We start from the raw sequence: 24,898 nt of genomic DNA on the forward strand, positions 1-24,898 counted from the left end.
AGGAGGCCTGACTCCCCTGCGGAGACTCCAGAAGTACCCAAAGATCCATGTCAGCCCCTGAGAGGAATCCTCGGTTCCGGCCCTGACTCCACACAAGGTTTTTGGCCCTGGTATCGATGGGAGAGGAATCCCTAGAGGCCCCCTAGCAACTCGCATGGGGACTGGCCTCTCCTGAGGCCACCAGGGCGGGTCCCTGAGGTCCCCGTCGTAACTCGAGAACACCTGCCGCAACTCGAGAAAATCCAGGAAGTTCTCCCTTCCAGGCGAGATGAGGCCTATTTCCGATGAGGCGTCTGGAGACTAATGACACCTCACCTCTGGAAGTTCGAAAGGGTCTTTCACACCCTTGCTGCAACTCAGGAAGTTCACCGCCATACTCGTCTCCACTCGAGAGGAAGCACGATGGTCCCGCCCACATCCAGAGGAGAACCGTTTCCCCCTCGTAGCTCGAGATGAGGGATCCTTTCCCTCCTTTCAACGGGAATAATTCCCGGCATTCCCGTCGCATCTCAAGAGGAGGCACTCTCAACAGGAAAGGCGAGAGGAACTCCATGGTCGTACCACCATGCCAAGAGTCCCCCAGATGTCTCAGTCCATTCCAGAGGAACCTCTGTGCCCTGCACTGGCTCATCTTTCACGCCGAGGATCGACTCACACCACGGTGGCACGTGGGACAGCCCTGTGGGAAAGCCTCGAGGGAAAGCCTCGAGGGAAAACCACAGATCCTTTGATCCACGCGACGGGAAGCGTGACATTGCTGCTACAGCCTGGAAGGAAAGCGCACGTGCATGCCCCCACTCGAGACGAGGCCTGACTCCCCTGGGGAGACTCCAGAAGTACCCAAAGATCCATGTCAGCCCCTGAGAGGAATCCTCGGTTCCGGCCCTGACTCCACACAAGGTTTTTGGCCCCGGTATCAACGGGAGAGGAATCCCGAGAGGCCCCCTAGCAACTCTCATGGGGACTGGCCTCTCCTGAGGCCACCAGGGCGGTCCCTGAGGTCCCCATCGTAACTCGAGAACACCTGCCGCAACTCGAGAAAATCCAGGAAGTTCTCCCTTCCAGGCGAGATGAGGCCTATTTCCGATGAGGCGTCTGGAGACTAATGACACCTAACCTCTGGAACTTCGAAAGGGTCTTTCACACCCTTGCTGCAACTCAAGAAGTTCACCGCGATACCCGTTTCCACTCGAGAGGAAGCACGATGGTCCCGCCCACATCCAGAGGAGCCCCGTTTTCCCCTCGTAGCTCGAGATGAGGGATCCTTTCCCTGCTTTCAACGGGAAAGAATTCCCGGCGTTCCCGTCGCATCTCAAGAGGATGCACTCTCAACAGGAAAGGCGAAAGGAACTCCATGGTCGTACCACCATGCCAAGAGTCCCCCAGATGTCTCAGTCCATTCCAGAGGAACCTCTTTGCCCTGCACTGGCTCATCTTTCACGCCGAGGATCGACTCACACCACGGTTGCACGTGGGACAGCCCTGTGGGAAAGCCTCGAGGGAAAGCCTCGAGGGAAAGCCTCGAGGGAAAACCACAGATCCTTTGATCCACGCGACGGGAAGCGTGACATTGCTGCTACAGCCTGGAAGGAAAACGCATGTGCATGCCCCCACACGAGACGAGGCCTGACTCCCCTGCGGAGACTCCAGAAGTACCCAAAGATCCATGTCAGACCCTGAGAGGAATCCTCGGTTCCGGCCCTGACTCCACACAAGGTTTTTGGCCCCGGTATCGACGGGAGAGGAATCCCGAGAGGCCCCCTAGCAACTCGCATGGGGACTGGCCTCTCCTGAGGCCACCAGGGCGGGTCCCTGAGGTCCCCGTCGTAACTCGAGAACACCTGCCGCAACTCGAGAAAACCCAGGAAGTTCTCCCTTCCAGGCGAGATGAGGCCTATTTCCAATGAGGCGTCTGGAGACTAATGACACCTAACCTCTGGAACTTCGAAAGGGTCTTTCACACCTTTGCTGCAACTCAAGAAGCTTACCGCCATACCTGTCTCCACTCGAGAGGAAGCACGATGGTCCCGCCCACATTCAGAGGAGCCCCGTTTCCCCCTCGTAGCTCGAGATGAGGGATCCTTTCCCTGCTTTCAACGGGAAAGAATTCCCGGCGTTCCCGTCGCATCTCAAGAGGAGGCACTCTCAACAGGAAAGGCGAGAGGAACTCCATGGTCGTACCACCATGCCAAGAGTCCCCCAGATGTCTCAGTCCATTCCAGAGGAACCTCTTTGCCCTGCACTGGCTCATCTTTCACGCCGAGGATCGACTCACTCCACGGTGGCACGTGGGACAGCCCTGTGGGAAAGCCTCGAGGGAAAGCCTCGAGGGAAAATCACAGATCCTTTGATCCACGCGACGGGAAGTGTGACATTGCTGCTACAGCCTGGAAGGAAAGCGCATGTGCATGCCCCCACTTGAGACGAGGCCTGACTCCCCTGGGGAGACTCCAGAAGTACCCAAAGATCCATGTCAGCCCCTGAGAGGAATCCTCGATTCCGGTCCTGACTTCACACAAGGTTTTTGGCCCCAGTATCCACGGGAGAGGAATCCCGAGAGGCCCCGTAGCAACTCGCATGGGGACTGGCCTCTCCTGAGGCCACCAGGGCGGGTCCCTGAGGTCCCCGTCGTAACTCGAGAACACCTGCCGAAACTCGAGAAAATCCAGGAAGTTCTCCCTTCCAGGCGAGATGAGGCCTATTTCCGATGAGGCGTCTGGAGACTAATGACACCTAACCTCTGGAACTTCGAAAGGGTCTTTCACACCCTTACTGCAACTCAAGAAGTTCACCGCCATACCCTTCTCCACTCGAGAGGAAGCACGATGGTCCCGCCCACATCCAGAGGAGCCCCGTTTCCCCCTCGTAGCTCGAGATGAGGGATCCCTTCCCTGCTTTCAACGGGAAAAAATTCCCGGCGTTCCCGACGCATCTCAAGAGGAGGCACTCTCAGCAGGAAAGGCGAGAGGAACTCCATGGTCGTACCACCATGCCAAGAGTCCCCCAGATGTCTCAGTCCATTCCAGAGGAACCTCTTTGCCATTCACTGGCTCATCTTTTACGCCGAGGATCGACTCACACCACGGTGGCACGTGGGACAGCCCTGTGGGAAAGCCTCGAGGGAAAGCCTCGAGGGAAAACCACAGATCCTTTGATCCACGCCACGGGAAGCGTGACATTGCTGCTACAGCCTGGAAGGAAAGCGCACGTGCATGCCCCCACTCGAGACGAGGCCTGACTCGCCTGGGGAGACTCCAGAAGTACCCAAAGTTCCATGTTAGCCCCTGAGAGGAATCCTCCGTTCCGGCCCTGACTCCACACAAGGCTTTTGGCCCCCGTATCGACGGGAGAGGAATCCCGAGAGGCCCCCTAGCAACTCGCATGGGGACTGGCCTCTCCTGAGGCCTCCAGGGCGGGTCCCTGAGTTCCCCGTCGTAACTTGAGAACACCTGCCGCAACACGAGAAAATCCAATAAGTTCTCCCTTCCACCCGAGATGAGGCCTATTTCCGATGAGGCGTCTGGAGACTAATGACACCTAACCTCTGGAACTTCGAAAGGGTCTTTCACACCCTTGCTGCAACTCAAGAAGTTCACCGCCATATCCGTCTTCACTCGAGAGGAAACACGATGGTCCCGCCCACATCCAGAGGAGCCCCGTTTCCCCCTCGTAGCTCGAGATGAGGGATCCCTTCCCTGCTTTGAACGGGAAAAAATTCCCGGCGTTCCCGTCGCATCTCAAGAGGAGGCACTCTCAGCAGGAAAGGCGAGAGGAACTCCATGGTCGTACCACCATGCCAAGAGTCCCTCAGATGTCTCAGACTATTCCAGAGGAACCTCTTTGCCCTGCACTGGCTCATCTTTCACGCCGAGGATCGACTCACACCACGGTGGCACGTGGGACAGCCCTGTGGGAAAGCCTCGAGGGAAAGCCTCGAGGGAAAACCACAGATCCTTTGATCCACGCGACGGGAAGCGTGACATTGCTGCTACAGCCTGGAAGGAAAGCGCACGTGCATGCCCCCACTCGAGACGAGGCCTGACTCCCCTGGGGAGACTCCAGAAGTACCCAAAGATCCATGTCAGCCCCTGAGAGGAATCCTCGGTTCCGGCCCTGACTCCACACAAGGTTTTTGGCCCCGGTATCAACGGGAGAGGAATCCCGAGAGGCCCCCTAGCAACTCTCATGGGGACTGGCCTCTCCTGAGGCCACCAGGGCGGTCCCTGAGGTCCCCATCGTAACTCGAGAACACCTGCCGCAACTCGAGAAAATGCAGGAAGTTCTCCCTTCCAGGCGAGATGAGGCCTATTTCCGATGAGGCGTCTGGAGACTAATGACACCTAACCTCTGGAACTTCGAAAGGGTCTTTCACACCCTTGCTGCAACTCAAGAAGTTCACCGCGATACCCGTTTCCACTCGAGAGGAAGCACGATGGTCCCGCCCACATCCAGAGGAGCCCCGTTTCCCCCTCGTAGCTCGAGATGAGGGATCCTTTCCCTGCTTTCAACGGGAAAGAATTCCCGGCGTTCCCGTCGCATCTCAAGAGGAGGCACTCTCAACAGGAAAGGCGAAAGGAACTCCATGGTCGTACCACCATGCCAAGAGTCCCCCAGATGTCTGCGTCCATTCCAGAGGAACCTCTTTGCCCTGCACTGGCTCATCTTTCACGCCGAGGATCGACTCACACCACGGTTGCACGTGGGACAGCCCTGTGGGAAAGCCTCGAGGGAAAGCCTCGAGGGAAAGCCTCGAGGGAAAACCACAGATCCTTTGATCCACGCGACGGGAAGCGTGACATTGCTGCTACAGCCTGGAAGGAAAACGCATGTGCATGCCCCCACACGAGACGAGGCCTGACTCCCCTGCGGAGACTCCAGAAGTACCCAAAGATCCATGTCAGACCCTGAGAGGAATCCTCGGTTCCGGCCCTGACTCCACACAAGGTTTTTGGCCCAGGTATCGACGGGAGAGGAATCCCGAGAGGCCCCCTAGCAACTCGCATGGTGACTGGCCTCTCCTGAGGCCACCAGGGCGGGTCCCTGAGGTCCCCGTCGTAACTCGAGAACACCTGCCGCAACTCGAGAAAACCCAGGAAGTTCTCCCTTCCAGGCGAGATGAGGCCTATTTCCAATGAGGCGTCTGGAGACTAATGACACCTCACCTCTGGAACTTCGAAAGGGTCTTTCACACCTTTGCTGCAACTCAAGAAGCTCACCGCCATACCTGTCTCCACTCGAGAGGAAGCACGATGGTCCCGCCCACATTCAGAGGAGCCCCGTTTCCCCCTCGTAGCTCGAGATGAGGGATCCTTTCCCTGCTTTCAACGGGAAAGAATTCCCGGCGTTCCCGTCGCATCTCAAGAGGAGGCACTCTTAACAGGAAAGGCGAGAGGAACTCCATGGTCGTACCACCATGCCAAGAGTCCCCCAGATGTCTCAGTCCATTCCAGAGGAACCTCTTTGCCCTGCACTGGCTCATCTTTCACGCCGAGGATCGACTCACTCCACGGTGGCACGTGGGACAGTCCTGTGGGAAAGCCTCGAGGGAAAGCCTCGAGGGAAAATCACAGATCCTTTGATCCACGCGACGGGAAGTGTGACATTGCTGCTACAGCCTGGAAGGAAAGCGCATGTGCATGCCCCCACTCGAGACGAGGCCTGACTCCCCTGGGGAGACTCCAGAAGTACCCAAAGATCCATGTCAGGCCCTGAGAGGAATCCTCGATTCCGGTCCTGACTTCACACAAGGTTTTTGGCCCCAGTATCCACGGGAGAGGAATCCCGAGAGGCCCCGTAGCAACTCGCATGGGGACTGGCCTCTCCTGAGGCCACCAGGGCGGGTCCCTGAGGTCCCCGTCGTAACTCGAGAACACCTGCCGAAACTCGAGAAAATCCAGGAAGTTCTCCCTTCCAGGCGAGATGAGGCCTATTTCCGATGAGGCGTCTGGAGACTAATGACACCTAACCTCTGGAACTTCGAAAGGGTCTTTCACACCCTTACTGCAACTCAAGAAGTTCAGCGCCATACCCTTCTCCACTCGAGAGGAAGCACGATGGTCCCGCCCACATCCAGAGGAGCCCCGTTTCCCCCTCGTAGCTCGAGATGAGGGATCCCTTCCCTGCTTTCAACGGGAAAAAATTCCCGGCGTTCCCGACGCATCTCAAGAGGAGGCACTCTCAGCAGGAAAGGCGAGAGGAACTCCATGGTCGTACCACCATGCCAAGAGTCCCCCAGATGTCTCAGTCCATTCCAGAGGAACCTCTTTGCCATTCACTGGCTCATCTTTTACGCCGAGGATCGACTCACACCACGGTGGCACGTGGGACAGCCCTGTGGGAAAGCCTCGAGGGAAAGCCTCGAGGGAAAACCACAGATCCTTTGATCCAGGCGACGGGAAGCGTGACATTGCTGCTACAGCCTGGAAGGAAAGCGCACGTGCATGCCCCCACTCGAGACGAGGCCTGACTCGCCTGGGGAGACTCCAGAAGTACCCAAAGTTCCATGTCAGCCCCTGAGAGGAATCCTCCGTTCCGGCCCTGACTCCACACAAGGTTTTTGGCCCCCGTATCGACGGGAGAGTAATCCCGAGAGGCCCCCTAGCAACTCGCATGGGGACTGGCCTCTCCTGAGTCCTCCAGGGCGGGTCCCTGAGTTCCCCGTCGTAACTTGAGAACACCTGCCGCAACACGAGAAAATCCAATAAGTTCTCCCTTCCACCCGAGATGAGGCCTATTTCCGATGAGGCGTCTGGAGACTAATGACACCTAACCTCTGGAACTTCGAAAGGGTCTTTCACACCCTTGCTGCAACTCAAGAAGTTCACCGCCATATCCGTCTTCACTCGAGAGGAAACACGATGGTCCCGCCCACATCCAGAGGAGCCCCGTTTCCCCCTCGTAGCTCGAGATGAGGGATCCCTTCCCTGCTTTGAACGGGAAAAAATTCCCGGCGTTCCCGTCGCATCTCAAGAGGAGGCACTCTCAACAGGAAAGGCGAGAGGAACTCCATGGTCGTACCACCATGCCAAGAGTCCCCCAGATGTCTCAGTCCATTCCAGAGGATCCTCTTGGCCCTGCACTGGCTCATCTTTCACGCCGAGGATCGACTCACACCACGGTGGCACGTGGGACAGCCCAGTGGGAAAGCCTCGAGGGAAAGCCTCGAGGGAAAACCACAGATCCTTTGATCCACGCGACGGGAAGTGTGACATTGCTGCTACAGCCTGGAAGGAAAGCGCACGTGCATGCCCCCACTCGAGACGAGGCCTGACTCCCCTGGGGAGACTCCAGAAGTACCCAAAGATCCATGTCAGCCCCTGAGAGGAATCCTCGGTTCCGGCCCTGACTTCACACAAGGTTTTTGGCCCCGATATCGACGGGAGAGGAATCCCGAGAGGCCCCCTAGCAACTCGCATGGGGACTGGCCTCTCCTGAGGCCACCAGGGCGGGTCCCTGAGGTCCCCGTCGTAACTCGAGAACACCTGCCACAACTCGAGAAAATCCAGGAAGTTCTCCCTTCCAGGCGAGATGAGGCCTATTTCCGATGAGGCGTCTGGAGACTAATGACACCTCAACTCTGAAACTTCGAAAGGGTCGTTCACACCCTTGCTGCAACTCAAGAAGTTCACCGCCATACCCGTCTCCACTCGAGAGGAAGCGCGATGGTCCCGCCCACATCCAGAGGAGCCCCGTTTCCCCCTCGTAGCTCGAGATGAGGGATCCTTTCCCTGCTTTCAACGGGAAAGAATTCCCGGCGTTCCCGTCGCATCTCAAGAGGAGGCACTCTCAACAGGAAGGCGAGAGGAACTCCATGGTCGTACCACCATGCCAAGAGTCCCCCAGATGTCTCATTCCATTCCAGAGGAACCTCTTTGCCCTGCACTGGCTCATCTTTCACGCCGAGGATCGACTCACACCACGGTGGCTCGTGGGACAGCCCTGTGGGAAAGCCTCGAGCGAAAGCCTCGAGGGAAAACCACAGATCCTTTGATCCACGCGACGGGAAGCGTGACATTGCTGCTACAACCTGGAAGGAAAGCGCACATGCATGCCCCCACTCGAGACGAGACCTGACTCCCCTGGGGAGACTCCAGAAGTACCCAAAGATCCATGTGAGCCCCTGAGAGGAATCCTCGGTTCCGGCCCTGACTCCACACAAGGTTTTTGGCCCCGGTATCGACGGGAGAGGAATCCCGAGAGGCCCCCTAGCAACTCGCATGGGGACTGGCCTCTCCTGAGGCCACCAGGGCGGGTCCCTGAGGTCCCCGTCGTAACTCGAGAACACCTGCCGCAACTCGAGAAAATCCAGGAAGTTCTCCCTTCCAGGCGAGATGATTCCTATTTCCGATGAGGCGTCTGGAGACTAATGACACCTCAACTCTGGAAATTCGAAAGGGTCGTTCACAACCTTGCTGCAACTCAAGAAGTTCACCGCCATACCCGTCTCCACTCGAGAGGAAGCGCGATGGTCCCGCCCACATCCAGAGGAGCCCCGTTTCCCCCTCGTAGCTCGAGATGAGGGATCCCTTCCCTGCTTTCAACGGGAAAGAATTCCCGGCGTTCCCGTCGCATCTCAAGAGGAGGCACTCTCAACAGGAAGGCGAGAGGAACTCCATGGTCGTACCACCATGCCAAGAGTCCCCCAGATGTCTCATTCCATTCCAGAGGAACCTCTGTGCCCTGCACTGGCTCATCTTTCACGCCGAGGATCGACTCACACCACGGTGGCTCGTGGGACAGCCCTGTGGGAAAGCCTCGAGCGAAAGCCTCGAGGGAAAACCACAGATCCTTTGATCCACGCGACGGGAAGCGTGACATTGCTGCTACAGCCTGGAAGGAAAGCGCACATGCATGCCCCCACTCGAGACGAGACCTGACTCCCCTGGGGAGACTCCAGAAGTACCCAAAGATCCATGTCAGCCCCTGAGAGGAATCCTCGGTTCCGGCCCTGACTCCACACAAGGTTTTTGGCCCCGGTATCGACGGGAGAGGAATCCCGAGAGGCCCCCTAGCAACTCGCATGGGGACTGGCCTCTCCTGAGGCCACCAGGGCGGGTCCCTGAGGTCCCCGTCGTAACTCGAGAACACCTGCCGCAACTCGAGAAAATCCAGGAAGTTCTCCCTTCCAGGCGAGATGAGGCCTATTTCCGATGAGGCGTCTGGAGACTAATGACACCTCAACTCTGGAACTTCGAAAGGGTCGTTCACACCCTTGCTGCAACTCAAGAAGTTCACCGCCATACCCGTCTCCACTCGAGAGGAAGCGCGATGGTCCCGCCCACATCCAGAGGAGCCCCGTTTCCCCCTCGTAGCTCGAGATGAGGGATCCCTTCCCTGCTTTCAACGGGAAAGAATTCCCGGCGTTCCTGTCGCATCTCAAGAGGAGGCACTCTCAACAGGAAAGGCGAGAGGAACTCCATGGTCGTACCACCATGCCAAGAGTCCCCCAGATGTCTCAGTCCATTCCAGAGGAACCTCTTTGCCCTGCACTGGCTCATCTTTCACGCCGAGGATCGACTCACACCACGGTGGCACGTGGGACAGCCCTGTGGGAAAGCCTCGAGGGAAAGCCTCGAGGGAAAACCGCAGATCCTTTGATCCACGCAACGGGAAGCGTGACATTGCTGCTACAGCCTGGAAGGAAAGCGCACGTGCATGCCCCCACTCGAGACGAGGCCTGACTCCCCTGGGGAGACTCCAGAAGTACCCAAAGATCCATGTCAGCCCCTGAGAGGAATCCTCGGTTCCGGCCCTGACTCCACACAAGGTTTTTGGCCCCGGTATCGAAGGGAGAGGAATCCCGAGAGGCCCCCTAGCAACTCGCATGGGGACTGGCCTGTCCTGAGGCCACCAGGGCGGGTCCCTGAGGTCCCCGTCGTAACTCGAGAACACCTGCCGCAACTCGAGAAAATCCAGGAAGTTCTCCCTTCCAGGCGAGATGAGGCCTATTTCCGATGAGGCGTCTGGAGACTAATGACACCTAACCTCTGGAAATTCGAAAGGGTCTTTCACACCCTTGCTGCAACTCAAGAAGTTCACCGCCATACCCGTCTCCACTCGAGAGGAAGCACGATGGTCCCGCCCACATCCAGAGGAGCCCCGTTTCCCCCTCGTAGCTCGAGATGAGGGATCCTTTCCCTGCTTTCAACGGGGAAGAATTCCCGGCGTTCCCGTCGCATCTCAAGAGGAGGCACTCTCAACAGGAAAGGCGAGAGGAACTCCATGGTCGTACCACCATGCCAAGAGTCCCCCAGATGTCTCAGTGCATTCCAGAGGAACCTCTGTGCCCTGCACTGTCTCATCTTTCACGCCGAGGATCGACTCACACCACGGTGGCACGTGGGATAGCCCAGTGGGAAAGCCTCGAGGGAAAGCCTCGAGGGAAAACCACAGATCCTTTGATCCACGCGACGGGAAGTGTGACATTGCTGCCACAGCCTGGAAGGAATGCGCACGTGCATGCCCCCACTCGAGACGAGGCCTGACTCCCCTGGGGAGACTCCAGAAGTACCCAAAGATCCATGTCAGCCCCTGAGAGGAATCCTCGGTTCCGGCCCTGACTCCACACAAGGTTCTTGGCCCCGGTATCGACGGGAGAGGAATCCCGAGAGGCCCCCTAGCAACTCGCATGGGGACTGGCCTCTCCTGAGGCCACCAGGGCGGGTCCCTGAGGTCCCCGTCGTAACGCGAGAACACCTGCCGCAACTCGAGAAAATCCAGGAAGTTCTCCCTTCCAGGCGAGATGAGGCCTATTTCCGATGAGGCGTCTGGAGACTAAGGACACCTCAACTCAGGAACTTCGAAAGGGTCTTTCACACCCTTGCTGCAACTCAAGAAGTTCACCGCCATACCAGTCTCCACTCGAGAGGAAGCACGATGGTCCCGCCCACATCCAGAGGAGCCCCGTTTCCCCCTCGTAGCTCGAGATGAGGGATCCTTTCCCTGCTTTCAACGGGAAAAAATTCCCGGCGTTCCCGTCGCATCTCAAGAGGAGGCACTCTCAACAGGAAAGGTGAGAGGAACTCCATGGTCGTACCACCATGCCAAGAGTCCCCCAGATGTCTCAGTCCATTCCAGAGGAACCTCTGTGCCCTGCACTGTCTCATCTTTCACGCCGAGGATCGACTCACACCACGGTGGCACGTGGGACAGCCCAGTGGGAAAGCCTCGAGGGAAAGCCTCGAGGGAAAACCACAGATCCTTTGATCCACGCGACGGGAAGTGTGACATTGCTGCTACAGCCTGGAAGGAAAGCGCACGTGAATGCCCCCACTCGAGACGAGGCCTGACTCCCCTGGGGAGACTCCAGAAGTACCCAAAGATCCATGTCAGCCCCTGAGAGGAATCCTCGGTTCCGGCCCTGACTCCACACAAGGTTTTTGGCCCCGGTATCGACGGGAGAGGAATCCCGAGAGGCCCCCTAGCAACTCGCATGGGGACTGGCCTCTCCTGAGGCCACCAGGGCGGGTCCCTGAGGTCCCCGTCGTAACTCGAGAACACCTGCCGCAACTCGAGAAAATCCAGGAAGTTCTCCCTTCCAGGCGAGATGAGTCCTATTTCCGATGAGGCGTCTGGAGACTAATGACACCTCAACTCTGGAACTTCGAAAGGGTCGTTCACACCCTTGCTGCAACTCAAGAAGTTCACCGCCATACCCGTCTCCACTCGAGAGGAAGCACGATGGTCCCGCCCACATCCAGAGGAGCCCCGTTTCCCCCTCGTAGCTCGAGATGAGGGATCCCTTCCCTGCTTTCAACGGGAAAGAATTCCCGGCGTTCCCGTCGCATCTCAAGAGGAGGCACTCTCAACAGGAAAGGCGAGAGGAACTCCATGGTCGTACCACCATGCCAAGAGTCCCCCAGATGTCTCAGTCCATTCCAGAGGAACCTCTTTGCCCTGCACTGTCTCATCTTTCACGCCGAGGATCGACTCACACCACGGTGGCACGTGGGACAGCCCAGTGGGAAAGCCTCGAGGGAAAGCCTCGAGGGAAAACCACAGATCCTTTGATCCACGCGACGGGAAGTGTGACATTGCTGCTACAGCCTGGAAGGAAAGCGCACGTGCATGCCCCCACTCGAGACGAGGCCTGACTCCCCTGGGGAGACTCCAGAAGTACCCAAAGATCCATGTCAGCCCCTGAGAGGAATCCTCGGTTCCGGCCCTGACTCCACACAAGGTTTTTGGCCCCGGTATCGACGGGAGAGGAATCCCGAGAGGCCCCCTAGCAACTTGCATGGGGACTGGCCTCTCCTGAGGCCACCAGGGCGGGTCCCTGAGGTCCCCGTCGTAACTCGAGAACACCTGCCGCAACTCGAGAAAATCCAGGAAGTTCTCCCTTCCAGGCGAGATGAGGCCTATTTCCGATGAGGCGTCTGGAGACTAAGGACACCTCAACTCAGGAACTTCGAAAGGGTCTTTCACACCCTTGCTGCAACTCAAGAAGTTCACCGCCATACCAGTCTCCACTCGAGAGGAAGCACGATGGTCCCGCCCACATCCAGAGGAGCCCCGTTTCCCCCTCGTAGCTCGAGATGAGGGATCCTTTCCCTGCTTTCAACGGGAAAGAATTCCCGGCGTTCCCGTCGCATCTCAAGAGGAGGCACTCTCAACAGGAAAGGTGAGAGGAACTCCATGGTCGTACCACCATGCCAAGAGTCCCCCAGATGTCTCAGTCCATTCCAGAGGAACCTCTGTGCCCTGCACTGGCTCATCTTTCACGCCGAGGATCGACTCACACCACGGTGGCACGTGGGACAGCCCAGTGGGAAAGCCTCGAGGGAAAGCCTCGAGGGAAAACCACAGATCCTTTGATCCAAGCGACGGGAAGTGTGACATTGCTGCTACAGCCTGGAAGGAAAGCGCACGTGCATGCCCCCACTCGAGACGAGGCCTGACTCCCCTGGGGAGACTCCAGAAGTACCCAAAGATCCATGTCAGCCCCTGAGAGGAATCCTCGGTTCCGGCCCTGACTCCACACAAGGTTTTTGGCCCCGGTATCGACGGGAGAGGAATCCCGAGAGGCCCCCTAGCAACTCGCATGGGGACTTGCCTCTCCTGAGGCCACCAGGGCGGGTCCCTGAGGTCCCCGTCGTAACGCGAGAACACCTGCCGCAACTCGAGAAAATCCAGGAAGTTCTCCCTTCCAGGCGAGATGAGTCCTATTTCCGATGAGGCGTCTGGAGACTAATGACACCTCAACTCTGGAACTTCGAAAGGGTCGTTCACACCCTTGCTGCAACTCAAGAAGTTCACCGCCATACCCGTCTCCACTCGAGAGGAAGCACGATGGTCCCGCCCACATCCAGAGGAGCCCCGTTTCCCCCTCGTAGCTCGAGATGAGGGATCCCTTCCCTGCTTTCAACGGGAAAGAATTCCCGGCGTTCCCGTCGCATCTCAAGAGGAGGCACTCTCAACAGGAAAGGCGAGAGGAACTCCATGGTCGTACCACCATGCCAAGAGTCCCCCAGATGTCTCATTCCATTCCAGAGGAACCTCTTTGCCCTGCACTGTCTCATCTTTCACGCCGAGGATCGACTCACACCACGGTGGCACGTGGGACAGCCCAGTGGGAAAGCCTCGAGGGAAAGCCTCGAGGGAAAACCACAGATCCTTTGATCCACGCGACGGGAAGTGTGACATTGCTGCTACAGCCTGGAAGGAAAGCGCACGTGCATGCCCCCACTCGAGACGAGGCCTGACTCCCCTGGGGAGACTCCAGAAGTACCCAAAGATCCATGTCAGCCCCTGAGAGGAATCCTCGGTTCCGGCCCTGACTCCACACAAGGTTTTTGGCCCCGGTATCGACGGGAGAGGAATCCCGAGAGGCCCCCTAGCAACTTGCATGGGGACTGGCCTCTCCTGAGGCCACCAGGGCGGGTCCCTGAGGTCCCCGTCGTAACTCGAGAACACCTGCCGCAACTCGAGAAAATCCAGGAAGTTCTCCCTTCCAGGCGAGATGAGGCCTATTTCCGATGAGGCGTCTGGAGACTAAGGACACCTCAACTCAGGAACTTCGAAAGGGTCTTTCACACCCTTGCTGCAACTCAAGAAGTTCACCGCCATACCAGTCTCCACTCGAGAGGAAGCACGATGGTCCCGCCCACATCCAGAGGAGCCCCGTTTCCCCCTCGTAGCTCGAGATGAGGGATCCTTTCCCTGCTTTCAACGGGAAAGAATTCCCGGCGTTCCCGTCGCATCTCAAGAGGAGGCACTCTCAACAGGAAAGGTGAGAGGAACTCCATGGTCGTACCACCATGCCAAGAGTCCCCCAGATGTCTCAGTCCATTCCAGAGGAACCTCTGTGCCCTGCACTGGCTCATCTTTCACGCCGAGGATCGACTCACACCACGGTGGCACGTGGGACAGCCCAGTGGGAAAGCCTCGAGGGAAAGCCTCGAGGGAAAACCACAGATCCTTTGATCCAAGCGACGGGAAGTGTGACATTGCTGCTACAGCCTGGAAGGAAAGCGCACGTGCATGCCCCCACTCGAGACGAGGCCTGACTCCCCTGGGGAGACTCCAGAAGTACCCAAAGATCCATGTCAGCCCCTGAGAGGAATCCTCGGTTCCGGCCCTGACTCCACACAAGGTTTTTGGCCCCGGTATCGACGGGAGAGGAATCCCGAGAGGCCCCCTAGCAACTCGCATGGGGACTGGCCTCTCCTGAGGCCACCAGGGCGGGTCCCTGAGGTCCCCGTCGTAACGCGAGAACACCTGCCGCAACTCGAGAAAATCCAGGAAGTTCTCCCTTCCAGGCGAGATGAGGCCTATTTCCGATGAGGCGTCTGGAGACTAAGGACACCTCAACTCAGGAACTTCGAAAGGGTCTTTCACACCCTTGCTGCAACTCAAGAAGTTCACCGCCATACCAGTCTCCACTCGAGAGGAAGCACGATGGTCCCGCCCACATCCAGAGGAGCCCCGTTTCCCCCTTCGTAGCTCGAGATGAGGAATCCTTTCCCTGCTTTCAACGGGAAAGAATTCCCGGCGTTCCCGTCGCATCTCAAGAGGAGGCACTCTCAACAGGAAAGGCGAGAGGAACTCCATGGTCGTACCACCATGCCAAGAGTCCCCTAGATGTCTCAGTCCATTCCAGAGGAACCTCTGTGCCCTGCACTGTCTCATCTTTCACGCCAAGGATCGACTCACACCACGGTGGCACGTGGGACAGCCCAGTGGGAAAGCCTCGAGGGAAAGCCTCGAGGGAAAACCACAGATCCTTTGATCCACGCGACGGGAAGCGTGACATTGCTGCTACAGCCTGGAAGGAAAGCGCACGTGCATGCCCCCACTCGAGACGAGGCCTGACTCCCCTGGGGAGACTCCAGAAGTACCCAAAGATCCATGTCAGCCCCTGAGAGGAATCCTCGGTTCCGGCCCTGACTCCACACAAGGTTTTTGGCCCCGGTATCGACGGGAGAGGAATCCCGAGAGGCCCCCTAGCAACTCGCATGGGGACTGGCCTCTCCTGAGGCCACCAGGGCGGGTCCCTGAGGTCCCCGTCGTAACTCGAGAACACCTGCCGCAACTCGAGAAAATCCAGGAAGTTCTCCCTTCCAGGCGAGATGAGTCCTATTTCCGATGAGGCGTCTGGAGACTAATGACACCTCAACTCTGGAACTTCGAAAGGGTCGTTCACACCCTTGCTGCAACTCAAGAAGTTCACCGCCATACCCGTCTCCACTCGAGAGGAAGCACGATGGTCCCGCCCACATCCAGAGGAGCCCCGTTTCCCCCTCGTAGCTCGAGATGAGGGATCCCTTCCCTGCTTTCAACGGGAAAGAATTCCCGGCGTTCCCGTCGCATCTCAAGAGGAGGCACTCTCAACAGGAAAGGCGAGAGGAACTCCATGGTCGTACCACCATGCCAAGAGTCCCCCAAATGTCTCAGTCCATTCCAGAGGAACCTCTGTGCCCTGCACTGTCTCATCTTTCACGCCGAGGATCGACTCACACCACGGTGGCACGTGGGACAGCCCAGTGGGAAAGCCTCGAGGGAAAGCCTCGAGGGAAAACCACAGATCCTTTGATCCACGCGACGGGAAGTGTGACATTGCTGCTACAGCCTGGAAGGAAAGCGCACGTGCATGCCCCCACTCGAGACGAGGCCTGACTCCCCTGGGGAGACTCCAGAAGTACCCAAAGATCCATGTCAGCCCCTGAGAGGAATCCTCGGTTCCGGCCCTGACTCCACACAAGGTTTTTGGCCCCGGTGTCGACGGGAGAGGAATCCCGAGAGGCCCCCTAGCAACTCGCATGGGGACTGGCCTCTCCTGAGGCCACCAGGGCGGGTCCCTGAGGTCCCCGTCGTAACTCGAGAACACCTGCCGCAACTCGAGAAAATCCAGGAAGTTCTCCCTTCCAGGCGAGATGAGGCCTATTTCCGATGAGGCGTCTGGAGACTAAGGACACCTCAACTCAGGAACTTCGAAAGGGTCTTTCACACCCTTGCTGCAACTCAAGAAGTTCACCGCCATACCAGTCTCCACTCGAGAGGAAGCACGATGGTCCCGCCCACATCCAGAGGAGCCCCGTTTCCCCCTCGTAGCTCGAGATGAGGGATCCTTTCCCTGCTTTCAACTGGAAAGAATTCCCGGCGTTCCCGTCGCATCTCAAGAGGAGGCACTCTCAACAGGAAAGGTGAGAGGAACTCCATGGTCGTAACACCATCCCAAGAGTCCCCCAGATGTCTCAGTCCATTCCAGAGGAACCTCTTTGCCCTGCACTGTCTCATCTTTCACGCCGAGGATCGACTCACACCACGGTGGCACGTGGAACAGCCCAGTGGGAAAGCCTCGAGGGAAAGCCTCGAGGGAAAACCACAGATCCTTTGATCCACGCGACGGGAAGTGTGACATTGCTGCTACAGCCTGGAAGGAAAGCGCACGTGCATGCCCCCACTCGAGACGAGGCCTGACTCCCCTGGGGAGACTCCAGAAGTACCCAAAGATCCATGTCAGCCCCTGAGAGGAATCCTCGGTTCCGGCCCTGACTCCACACAAGGTTTTTGGCCCCGGTATCGACGGGAGAGGAATCCCGAGAAGCCCCCTAGCAACTCGCATGGGGACTGGCCTCTCCTGAGGCCACCAGGGCGGGTCCCTGAGGTCCCCATCGTAACTCGAGAACACCTGCCGCAACTCGAGAAAATCCAGGAAGTTCTCCCTTCCAGGCGAGATGAGGCCTATTTCCGATGAGGCGTCTGGAGACTAATGACACCTAAGCTCTGGAACTTCGAAAGGGTCTTTCACACCCTTGCTACAACTCAAGAAGTTCACCGCCATACCCGTCTCCACTCGAGAGGAAGCACGATGGTCCCGCCCACATCCAGAGGAGCCCCGTTTCCCCCTCGTAGCTCGAGATGAGGGATCCCTTCCCTGCTTTCAACGGGAAAGAATTCCCGGCGTTCCCGTCGCATCTCAAGAGGAGGCACTCTCAACAGGAAAGGCGAGAGGAACTCCGTGGTCGTACCACCATGCCAAGAGTCCCCCAGATGTCTCAGTCCATTCCAGAGGAACCTCTTTGCCCTGCACTGGCTCATCTTTCACGCCGAGGATCGACTCACACCACGGTGGCACGTGGGACAGCCCTGTGGGAAAGCCTCGAGGGAAAGCCTCGAGGGAAAACCACAGATCCTTTGATCCACGCGACGGGAAGCGTGACATTGCTGCTACAGCCTGGAAGGAAAGCGCACGTGCATGCCCCCACTCGAGACGAGGCCTGACTGCCCTGGGGAGACTCCAGAAGTACCCAAAGATCCATGTCAGCCCCTGAGAGGAATCCTCGGTTCCGGCCCTGACTCCAGACAAGGTTTTTGGCCCCAGTATCGACGGGAGAGGAATCCCGAGAGGCCCCCTAGCAAGTCGCATGGGGACTGGCCTCTCCTGAGGCCACCAGGGCGGGTCCCTGAGGTCCCCGTCGTAACTCGAGAACACCTGCCACAACTCGAGAAAATCCAGGAAGTTCTCCCTTCCAGGCGAGATGAGGCCTATTTCCGATGAGGCGTCTGGAGACTAATGACACCTAAGCTCTGGAACTTCGAAAGGTTCTTTCACACCCTTGCTGCAACTCAAGAAGTTCACCGCCATACCCGTCTCCACTCGAGAGGAAGCACGATGGTCCCGCCCAAATCCAGAGGAGCCCCGTTTGCCCCTCCTAGCTCGAGATGAGGGATCCTTTCCCTGCTTTCAACTGGAAAGAATTCCCGGCGTTCCCGTCGCATCTCAAGAGGAGGCACTCTCAACAGGAAAGGCGAGAGGAACTCCATGGTCGTACGACCATGCCAAGAGTCCCCCAGATGTCTCAGTGCATTCCAGAGGAACCTCTTTGCCCTGCACTGGCTCATCTTTCACGCCGAGGATCGACTCACAACACGGTGGCACGTGGGACAGCCCTGTGGGAAAGCCTCGAGGGAAAGCCTCGAGGGAAAACCACAGATCCTTTGATACACGCGACGGGAAGCGTGACATTGCTGCTACAGCCTGGAAGGAAAGTGCACATGCATGCCCCCACTCGAGACGAGGCCTGACTCCCCTGGGGAGACTCCAGAAGTACCCAAAGATCCACGTCAGCCCCTGAGAGGAATCCTCGGTTCCGGCCCTGACTCCACACAAGGTTTTTGGCCCCGGTATCGACGGGAGAGGAATCCCGAGAGGCCCCCTAGCAACTCGCATGGGGACTGGCCTCTCCTGAGGCCACCAGGGCGGGTCCCTGAGGTCCCCGTCGTAACTCGAGAACACCTGCGGCAACTGGAGAAAATCCAGGAAGTTCTCCCTTCCAGGCGAGATGAGTCCTATTTCCGATGAGGCGTCTGGAGACTAATGACACCTCAACTCTGGAACTTCGAAAGGGTCGTTCACACCCTTGCTGCAACTCAAGAAGTTCACCGCCATACCCGTCTCCACTCGAGAGGAAGCGCGATGGTCCCGCCCACATCCAGAGGAGCCCCGTTTCCCCCTCGTAGCTCGAGATGAGGGATCCCTTCCCTGCTTTCAACGGGAAAGAATTCCCGGCGTTCCCGTCGCATCTCAAGAGGAGGCACTCTCAACAGGAAAGGCGAGAGGAACTCCATGGTCGTACCACCATGCCAAGAGTCCCCCAGATGTCTCATTCCATTCCAGAGGAACCTCTTTGCCCTGCACTGGCTCATCTTTCACGCCGAGGATCGACTCACACCACGGTGGCTCGTGGGACAGCCCTGTGGGAAAGCCTCGAGGGAAAGCCTCGAGGGAAAACCACAGATCCTTTGATCCACGCGACGGGAAGCGTGACATTGCTGCTACAGCCTGGAAGGAAAGCGCACATGCATGCCCCCACTCGAGACGAGACCTGACTCCCCTGGGGAGACTCCAGAAGTACCCAAAGATCCATGTCAGCCCCTGAGAGGAATCCTCGGTTCCGGCCCTGACTCCACACAAGGTTTTTGGCCCCGGTATCGACGGGAGAGGAATCCCGAGAGGCCCCCTAGCAACTCGCATGGGGACTGGCCTCTCCTGAGGCCACCAGGGCGGGTCCCTGAGGTCCCCGTCGTAACTCGAGAACACCTGCCGCAACTCGAGAAAATCCAGGAAGTTCTCCCTTCCAGGCGAGATGAGTCCTATTTCCGATGAGGCGTCTGGAGACTAATGACACCTCAACTCTGGAACTTCGAAAGTGTCGTTCACACCCTTGCTGCAACTCAAGAAGTTCACCGCCATACCCGTCTCCACTCGAGAGGAAGCGCGATGGTCCCGCCCACATCCAGAGGAGCCCCGTTTCCCCCTCGTAGCTCGAGATGAGGGATCCCTTCCCTGCTTTCAACGGGAAAGAATTCCCGGCGTTCCCGTCGCATCTCAAGAGGAGGCACTCTCAACAGGAAAGGCGAGAGGAACTCCATGGTCGTACCACCATGCCAAGAGTCCCCCAGATGTCTCAGTCCATTCCAGAGGAACCTCTTTGCCCTGCACTGGCTCATCTTTCACGCCGAGGATCGACTCACACCACGGTGGCACGTGGGACAGCCCTGTGGGAAAGCCTCGAGGGAAAGACTCGAGGGAAAACCGCAGATCCTTTGATCCACGCGACGGGAAGCGTGACATTGCTGCTACAGCCTTGAAGGAAAGCGCACGTGCATGCCCCCACTCGAGACGAGGCCTGACTCCCCTGGGGAGACTCCAGAAGTACCCAAAGATCCATGTCAGCCCCTGAGAGGAATCCTCGGTTCCGGCCCTGACTCCACACAAGGTTTTTGGCCCCGGTATCGACGGGAGAGGAATCCCGAGAGGCCCCCTAGCAACTCGCATGGGGACTGGCCTCTCCTGAGGCCACCAGGGCGGGTCCCTGAGGTCCCCGTCGTAACTCGAGAACACCTGTCGCAACTCGAGAAAATCCAGGAAGTTCTCCCTTCCAGGCGAGATGAGTCCTATTTCCGATGAGGCGTCTGGAGACTAATGACACCTCAACTCTGGAACTTCGAAAGGGTCGTTCACACCCTTGCTGCAACTCAAGAAGTTCACCGCCATACCCGTCTCCACTCGAGAGGAAGCACGAAGGTCCCGCCCACATCCAGAGGAGCCCCGTTTCCCCCTCGTAGCTCGAGATGAAGGATCCTTTCCCTGCTTTCAACGGCAAAGAATTCCCGGCGTTCCCGTCGCATCTCAAGAGGAGGCACTCTAAACAGGAAAGGCGAGAGGAACTCCATGGTCGTACCACCATGCCAAGAGTCCCCCAGATGTCTCAGTCCATTCCAGAGGAACCTCTTTGCCCTACACTGGCTCATCTTTCATGCCGAGGATCGACTCACACCACGGTGGCACGTGGGACAGCCCTGTGGGAAAGCCTCGAGGGAAAGCCTTGAGGGAAAACCACAGATCCTTTGATCCACGCGACGGGAAGCGTGACATTGCTGCTACACCCTGAAAGGAAAGCGCACGTGCATGCTCCCACTCGAGACGAAGCCTGACTCCCCTGGGGAGACTCCAGAAGTACCCAAAGATCCATGTCAGCCCCTGAGAGGAATCCTTGGTTCCAGCCCTGACTCCACACAAGGTTTTTGGCCCCGGTATCGACGGGAGAGGAATCCCGAAAGGCCCCCTAGCAACTCGCATGGGGACTGGCCTCACCTGAGGCCACCAGGGCTGGTCCCTGAGGTCACCGTCGTAACTCGAGAACACCTGCCGCAACTCGAGAAAATCCAGGAAGTTCTCCCTTCCAGGCGAGATGAGGCCTATTTCCGATGAGGCGTCTGGAGACTAATGACACCTAACCTCTGGAACTTCGAAAGGGTCTTTCACACCCTTGCTGCAACTCAAGAAGTTCACCGCCATACCCTTCTCCACTCGAGAGGAAGCACGATGGTCCCGCCCACATCCAGAGGAGCCCCGTTTCCCCCTCGTAGCTCGAGATGAGGGATCCTTTCCCTGCTTTCAACGGGAAAGAATTCCCGGCATTCCCGTCGCATCTCAAGAGGAGGCACTCTCAACAGGAAAGGCGAGAGGAACTCCATGGTCGTACCACCATGCCAAGAGTCCCCCAGATGTCTCAGTCCATTCCAGAGGAACCTCTTTGCCCTGCACTGGCTCATCTTTCACGCCGAGGATCGACTCACACCACGGTGGCACGTGGGACAGCCCTGTGGGAAAGCCTCGAGGGAAAGCCTCGAGGGAAAACCACAGATCCTTTGATCCACGCGACGGGAAGCGTGACATTGCTGCTACAGCCTGGAAGGAAAGCGCACGTGCATGCCCCCACTCGAGACGAGGCCTGACTCCACTGGGGAGACTCCAGAAGTACCCAAAGATCCATGTCAGCCCCTGAGAGGAATCCTCGGTTCCGGCCCTGACTCCACACAAGGTTTTTGGCCCCGGTATCGACGGGAGAGGAATCCGGAGAGGCCTCCTAGCAACTCGCATGGGGACTGGCCTCTCCTGAGGCCACCAGGGCAGGTCCCTGAGGTCTCCGTCGTAACTCAAGAACACCTGCCGCAACTCGAGAAAATCCAGGAAGTTCTCCCTTCCAGGCGAGATGAGGCCTATTTCCGATGAGGCGTCTGGAGACTAATGACACCTAACCTCTGGAACTTCGAAAGGGTCTTTCACACCCTTGCTGCAACTCAAGAAGTTCACCGCCATTCCCGTCTCCACTCGAGAGGAAGCACGATGGTCCCGCCCACATCCAGAGGAGCCCCGTTTCCCCCTTGTAGCTCGAGATGAGGGATCCTTTCCCTGCTTTCAACGGGAAAGAATTCCCGGCGTTCCCGTCGCATCTCAAGAGGAGGCACTCTCAACAGGAAAGGCGAGAGGAACTCCATGGTCGTACCACCATGCCAAGAGTCCCCCAGATGTCTCACTCCATTCCAGAGGAACCTCTTTGCCCTGCACTGGCTCATCTTTCACGCCGAGGATCGACTCACACCACGGTGGCACGTGGGACAGCCCAGTGGGAAAGCCTCGAGGGAAAGCTTCGAGGGAAAACCACAGATTCTTTGATCCACGCGACAGGAAGCGTGACATTGCTGCTACAGCCTGGAAGGAAAGCGCACGTGCATGCCCCCACTCGAGACGAGGCCTGACTCCCCTGGGGAGACTCCAGAATTACCCAAAGATCTATGTGAGCCCCTGAGAGGAATCCTCGGTTCCGGCCCTGAATCCACACAAGGTTTTTGGTCCTGGTATCGACGGGAGAGGAATCCCGAGAGGCCCCCTAGCAACTCGCATGGGGACTGGCCTCTCCTGAGGCCACCAGGGCGGGTCGCTGAGGTCCCCGTCGTATCTCGAGAACACCTGCCGCAACTCGAGAAAATCCAGGAAGTTCTCCCTTCCAGGCGAGATGAGGCCTATTTCCGATGAGGCGTCTGGAGACTAATGACACCTAACCTCTGGAACTTCGAAAGGGTCTTTCAAACCCTTGCTGCAACTCAAGAAGTTCACCGCCATACCCGTCTCCACTCGAGAGGAAGCACGATGGTCCCGCCCACATCCAGAGGAGCCCCATTTACCCCTCGTAGCTAGAGATGAGGGATCCTTTCCCTGCTTTCAACGGGAAAGAATTCCCGGCGTTCCCGTCACATCTCAAGTGGAGGCACTCTCAACAGGAAAGGCAAGAGGAACTCCATGGTCGTACCACCATGCCAAGAGTCCCCCAGATGTCTCAGTCCATTCCAGAGGAACCTCTTTGCCCTGCACTGGCTCATCTTTCACGCCGAGGATCGACTCACACCACGGTGGCACGTGGGACAGCCCTGTGGGAAAGCCTCGAGGGAAAGCCTCGAGGGAAAACCACAGATCCTTTGATCCACGCGACGGGAAGCGTGACATTGCTGCTACAGCCTGGAAGGAAAGCGCACGTGCATGCCCCCACTCGAGACGAGGCCTGACTCCCCTGGGGAGACTCCAGAAGTACCCAAAGATCCATGTCAGCCCCTGAGAGGAATCCTCGGTTCCGGCCCTGACTCCACACAAGGTTTTTGGCCTCGGTATCGACGGGAGAGGAATCCCGAGAGGCCCCCTAGCAACTCGCATGGGGACTGGCCTCACCTGAGGCCACCAGGGCTGATCCCTGAGGTCCCCGTCGTAACTCGAGAACACCTGCCGCAACTGGAGAAAATCCAGGAAGTTCTCCCTTCCAGGCGAGATGAGGCCTATTTCCGATGAGGCGTCTGGAGACTAATGACACCTAACCTCTGGAACTTCGAAAGGGACTTTCTCACCCTTGCTGCAACTCAAGAAGTTCACCGCCATACCCTTCTCCACTCGAGAGGAAGCACGATGGTCCCGCCCACATCCAGAGGAGCCCCGTTTCCCCCTCGTAGCTCGAGATGAGGGATCCTTTCCCTGCTTTCAACGGGAAAGAATTCCCGGCATTCCCGTCGCATCTCAAGAGGAGGCACTCTCAACAGGAAAGGCGAGAGGAACTCCATGGTCGTACCACCATGCCAAGAGTCCCCCAGATGTCTCAGTCCATTCCAGAGGAACCTCTTTGCCCTGCACTGGCTCATCTTTCACGCCGAGGATCGACTCACACCACGGTGGCACGTGGGACAGCCCTGTGGGAAAGCCTCGAGGGAAAGCCTCGAGGGAAAACTACAGATCCTTTGATCCTCGCGACGGGAAGCGTGACATTGCTGCTACAGCCTGGAAGGAAAGCGCACGTGCATGCCCCCACTCGAGACGAGGCCTGACTCCCCTGGGGAGACTCCAGAAGTACCCAAAGATCCATGTCAGCCCCTGAGAGGAATCCTCGGTTCCGGCCCTGACTCCACACAAGGTTTTTTGCCTCGGTATCGACGGGAGAGGAATCCCGAGAGGCCCCCTAGCAACTCGCATGTGGACTGGCCTCACCTGAGGCCACCAGGGCTGGTCCCTGAGGTCCCCGTCGTAACTCGAGAACACCTGCCGCAACTGGAGAAAATCCAGGAAGTTCTCCCTTCCAGGCGAGATGAGGCCTATTTCCGATGAGGCGTCTGGAGACTAATGACACCTAACCTCTGGAACTTCGAAAGGGACTTTCTCACCCTTGCTGCAACTCAAGAAGTTCACCGCCATACCCTTCTCCACTCGAGAGGAAGCACGATGGTCCCGCCCACATCCAGAGGAGCCCCGTTTCCCCCTCGTAGCTCGAGATGAGGGATCCTTTCCCTGCTTTCAACGGGAAAGAATTCCCGGCATTCCCGTCGCATCTCAAGAGGAGGCAGTCTCAACAGGAAAGGCGAGAGGAACTCCATGGTCGTACCACCATGCCAAGAGTCCCCCAGATGTCTCAGTCCATTCCAGAGGAACCTCTTTGCCCTGCACTGGCTCATCTTTCACGCCGAGGATCGACTCACACCACGGTGGCACGTGGGACAGCCCTGTGGGAAAGCCTCGAGGGAAAGCCTCGAGGGAAAACCACAGATCCTTTGATCCTCGCGACGGGAAGCGTGACAT

Source organism: Capricornis sumatraensis, chromosome X (assembly GCF_032405125.1).
Source record: "Capricornis sumatraensis isolate serow.1 chromosome X, serow.2, whole genome shotgun sequence".
NCBI lineage: Eukaryota > Metazoa > Chordata > Mammalia > Artiodactyla > Bovidae > Capricornis > Capricornis sumatraensis.